This window comes from Lissotriton vulgaris, chromosome 9 (assembly GCF_964263255.1).
Source record: "Lissotriton vulgaris chromosome 9, aLisVul1.2, whole genome shotgun sequence".
NCBI classification, from domain to species: Eukaryota; Metazoa; Chordata; class Amphibia; order Caudata; family Salamandridae; genus Lissotriton; species Lissotriton vulgaris.
In genome coordinates, this window is record NC_141697.1 from 1055140733 (window position 1) to 1055146332 (window position 5600).

The following is a 5600-nucleotide window of genomic DNA, read 5'->3' on the forward strand; positions in this document are numbered from 1 at the left end:
CAATGCAAAGTTGATCCTGATATATCAACTAAATATATTTTTAGATGCCAACGTATCCACAAGTTTACTGACAGCTACAACTACGGTTGTTTGGTTTTCCTAGGAAAACGTTTCTGCCATGAAAGTATCACAGTTGCTAACAAATGATGGAGATCACAGAGACTCTAAAACCACAAGACAGCTTTACACCCCGGACACACCCAAGACTGACAAATGAAAAAAATGGTTATTTCGAGATTGTAAATTATGAATGCCTTTTGTTTTGAAATAAATCTGTACCCCCATCACAGAAAATAATACTGTGCTAACTTTTGTTCCAGACCCTCTATTTAGGGAGAGCCTGTCGTCTATGCATAAAACTAGTATACTAGTATGGAACTTTGCCTATCCACTAGTTATCATCCTCAAATGAACGAACAGAGAGAAAGGTTAAACCAACATAGTGAGCAGTATTGTAGATGTCAGGCCTTGGCAAAAGAGGACTGGAGTAAGATGTGCAGAGTTAACTTATATTACGGACCCACTCATTTACTGAAATGTGCCATTTCTTTTGTATGCATGATCATCACCCCCATTGTTTCCCTTTAGGCCAATCTTTGCCTAACTCACTTCCTTCTGCACATGATCCCTTAACTCAGCTAAAATCTCCTTAAGTGCTAAGGACAAAATAGTTTTGTCGTCAGCGCCATGGGGGCATGCTGTGCTGAGGAAGACACCATCTCGTCCTTAGTGCTTAAGTGGTTAATAGTCAGAAATCTGCACAGTTGCCTTAGATCATTTTGTTGTAGGCAAGATGTGGCTTCTTGCAACAAAATGTGCATTTGAAAAAAATCTTCTATATTGCAACTTAAGTGTGTGGCTTTCTTTTGCAAGAGAACAAATTATGAATCCAGTTACAGTACGAATTAAATTGTCTCTGTGTATGTAAATCTACCCACTGATGTATGCATCTTTAAAATCTTACTCTGCCAAGACACATCTTAATTCATATTCTATGCCAGTTCAGTTGAATTCCGCAAATTAATATGGAGGTACATATGATTTTGGATGCAAAGATTGGAAGAAGGTTGTAATACTTGGTGGGTGGGAAGGGATTTGGTCTTAAGGAATGAACACAAGAACCTGCTTCCAATCTTCATGTTTGTTGCAAGACATCCTGAGAAACCAGGAGTGACACCAACAAACTTCTGGGGACAGGGAGTGACACTAGCAGGAAGCTGGGCTTTAGGTGCTGCTTATTGCTTAGGGCAGCTCATACACAAAGAATCGGTACTCCAAATCCGTTTGAACTTACTGGACTATTTTGATGGGTAACTGCCTCACAGAGAAGTATCCTGAAAGTTGTACTGTTGGTGAAACCAAAACTGTTATACACGCTAAACAATTCTTTGCACTGTTAGACTGGGTGTGCATGTTCGACTAAGGTCTCCCATAGAAAAAACAGGACCGATTATTAGAGTGGATGACTGCATGTGTATATGAATGTCAAGTACAAGGTACATTTCAAGTAAGTATATTAAAGTGCTAAGATAAGGGAACAGAATATTAACATCATTGGTAAATTTGCAGTGCTACAGAAGTCAAATGGAAAGTATGACTCATCTTCCAAAAGACAACAAGTAGAGTTGAAGCTTGAGGCATGTTTTCAAAAAGAGGAAGAGATAATAGTGCATGTGTATTTTGAAATGCTTATTTATAAATAAAATTGTGCAGAAAAAATACAAAACAACACAAGATATCTCAAATGGATTCTTCTGCCAAAATATAGCGACTGGAAGCAGATATTTGATTGCCTTCCCGGAGATAGACTCAAGGAAACAATTCTGCTGGTATAGAATAGCCCGGGGCTCTTTTCAGCTAGAGTAACAGAATTATAAGACATTTCTGATGAACAGGCTTTCTCAGATGTCGATGACATATACTTAACAGAAGATGACCTGATGGAGCACTTGACCAGAGTGATCCATTTAAAAAAAAAAAAATTGCCCTCCTAAGTTTCTTGTTTTTGGGGTATGACTTGTCAAGTGGGGCAAAAGCCTGCAGACTAATTTTTTAGAAAAATGTGCGTTACTCCAAACTCCAACAACACTGAAAAGACGGCAATCCATAATAGGAATTTTAGATTTTGGCAGAACATACACTTTGATTACGCAGAACAGGTAAAACCACTCTTTGATCTCATACGGCCAGATTTTTTAGGGGCACTTTGGACACAGAAATCTTACGTACCGTGCAAGCTGACATGAGAGCGTCCAAACATTTACACACGTGTGAGCACAACAAACCTGGTGATCTGTGTGATGGCGGGACAACAGGCTACACACATGTTTAGTGAAGGCGACACAGTACTGATTGCATACAAATCGCATCTCTATACAAATGCTGAAATACGTTTTAAACCGACTGAAAACATACTGACTGCCGGTCAGACTGCTGTAGTGAGAGACCGTGCCCTAGCACAAGGGGAACTAATTGTTGTCATAACCCAGTTACCGACCTTAGAGGCGGTTCCAAGAGCTAGTTTACCAAATGCAAAAGCTCTACATCCGAGAAGGATACAATGGGAAAATTCCCTCACTGCAACAGATGTAGGTTATAGATCGGACTCTATATTACAAACACAAGCATTTCTCCAATATGAGCAAGAATATCCTCTACCCTACCAGTGGCGTAGCAAGGGGAGGGAGGTCCGACCCGGACAGCCTGGGTTTTGGGTGCAGTGTCTCTGCCTCCCAGCTCTTACATGCATTTGCCGCAGGGGCGGCAAACGCTGAATTTATCGCTCTTCAGCGTGGCCACGGAAAAGATTGGGTGGCCACGGGCGGCAGATTGCCTAGTTACGCCACTGCATCCTGCCATAGGGACAAAACAGTAATATTCCGCCACATGCGCAGTAAAAGGCTGTATTCATGATGGGACTTTCGCGCCTGAAAACATGTACATGCAGTCACTTGCTCACTGCACAGCACAATTGGCAGAACTTCCTAGTTAGAGAGACAAAACGGGGACTTAAGCAGTGTTTAACATCAAGGGTACTAGGCTCTGTTCGCTGCTGGGTTCATCACATATCTGGGGTTCAAAGGTCCTTGAACAACATGCCAAGAAAATCCCTTGGTGGTCGTACTCCCTATGAAATTCTGTTTGGGGTTAAGATATGGGTACCAGATCTCATTGTCCCAGCAAGGTGGCGGCTGGGACACCGCTTGACATCAATGAACGTTTAGCTGTTATACAGGAGCGGAATAAGTCCAGGGACTTCCAAAGCAACGTCTAAATGAAATGCACTGCTACAGAAGAAGTGAAGGTTGTTCCAACAAGAACCGGCTGGATCCTGAAGAGCGGGGATCTGGTCAGAGAAAAAATCCCAGACAAAAAAAGAGTTTGAGCCACCTTACAGAGCGCATGTGCCTGTCCTGGCTGTTGAAGGGTCACAGAATGTGCTTCTTCCGCCCATTGCTGGTCACCGTGACAAAAGATTTGCCTCTATTGATCTTATCAAACCACACTATGTGGTCGATTCCCAACAGAAGGCCACTTAGACTCCTGGGTAGCTACCAATGTTCTCTCGCTGCCATACAGGAGCTTCATATGGAAGCTTTAATTGCAAATTAATCCTGCATGCTACACAATGAGACTGTGGTAAACAACAATGAAGTACACCTTCTACCTGTTTCAAGAACAACTACAACTGTGCAATCTACAAGTCCACAAACACAGATATCAAAGAGAGAGTAGATCTGCCCCGTATTTTATCAGGTATAGGCTCAGTTAGAGTCCAAAATCTTCAAAAGTCACCCATTTTAGCGCTCACCAATTGGTCAAGACCATGTTTACTAAAGACAGAGGCATTTTATAGAAAAAATATCATTTTATTCTTAATTAATTCATATAGTTTTATATCAGATATAAAACTATATGAATTAATTAAGAATAAAAATGATATTTTTTCTATAAAATGCCTCTGTCTTTAGTAAACATGGTCTTGACCAATTGGTGAGCGCTAAAATGGGTGACTTTTGAAGATTTTGGACTCTAACTGAGCCTATACCTGATAAAATACGGGGCAGATCTACTCTCTCTTTGATGCTATTGATTTTTCCCCCGCAGATCTGCCTCACATCCTACCCCGGGGGGCCCCTGATATATTAGACACAAACACAGATATCTATTCGGAATGCAGAAATAAATAAGATCTACGTCAATACACAACAGATCGAACCAGTGTCAAGTTCATCGACCTGCTGAGCTGCCAAAAATGAATTTTGCTGACTTCTCCTTGGATGGATCGGAGGCTCCACCACCACTAACGTTTACGTTGAAAGTATATGTTTTCAATCGGTGAATAAAAAACATATTTTGATAATCCATGGCTCCACCTTTGAATGTCAATAGCATTACTTTTCCTCATTCTTTGGATATGTTTTTTGACTGTTCTTCCTCCTCCTAAATGGACATTTTGTCCCAGAACGCTCTGCAGTACACCCTGTGAACGTGGGCCTGAAACCACAAGCATCATCAAATCATGAGCAAAGAGACTTGTCCTTGGTGATATTTCAGCTGTTCCAGTTACGGATCGGATTGTATGGGATAAGACATCATTTGATGTGTCTGGTCCCAATGAACTTTTACAAATTCTCCATTTGTTTAATATTTCATTTAATTATTTTGTCACCCCCAATAGCTGATACAGTATACAAAATGCTAGATGATCTAGACCAGCGTTTCCCAAACTGTCGTCCGCAGACCCCCAGGGGTCCGTGACACATTCCCAGGGGGTCCGCGAGGCAGTTTTAAAAGCACTGCAAAGTTCCTTATCTAATTAGCAGTTTTAGAACAACAATAAAAGTGTCAAAATAACGCAAGTGATTAATGCACCTGCTGGAGAGATGAGAGTTTTGTCCAGTTGCAGCTTTGAGATATCTAATGTAGCACAGAACAGAGGGTGCAAAGAACGTGTACCATGCATTTGAAAAAAACAGTGTTTTATGTGTATTGGTCAGTGGGTTGCTGCTTTTGTCACAGTTTTTTTGTTACTCTGCAGTTCATAAGTGACAATCGTATTCTAGCACACTGACCTATAAACTGTCATCAAAGAACTGCTTGCAAACTGCATGGTACAAATTAGTAACTTATGTTTTTTCCAAGTCTTTCATTATCCTGATGCTGCTAAAAAGGTTTATATGGGCATAAATACATTTTTATTTTTTAAAGTCAATACTAACCACTAGCTGATGTTCTGAATCCCAAGTTTGCGCTTCTCCGGATCAAGCACTCATTCAAAATGCCTACTAGTTTGAATGTAACAATCCAAGGCGTTTTGCTTTTTCCATGTGTGCTGCACAAAGCAGCACACATTAAAAAACAAAAACGAGGAGAAATAAAGGATTTCTCCTCGGTTTCCCAGGTTAAGACCTGGTTTTCCCTGGCTTAATTTTGGCACTACCTCCTATTTATGCTCCCCTTGTAAATAGAGGGCAGCGTCAAAATCAATGGGTGTTGTGGTGGAACGACCGCCGCAACACCCACACCCACACCCACTGCCCACCCTTTTCAGGCATTGTGTGATAGGGGACCTTATTTACAAGGCAGCGTTAAGCCAT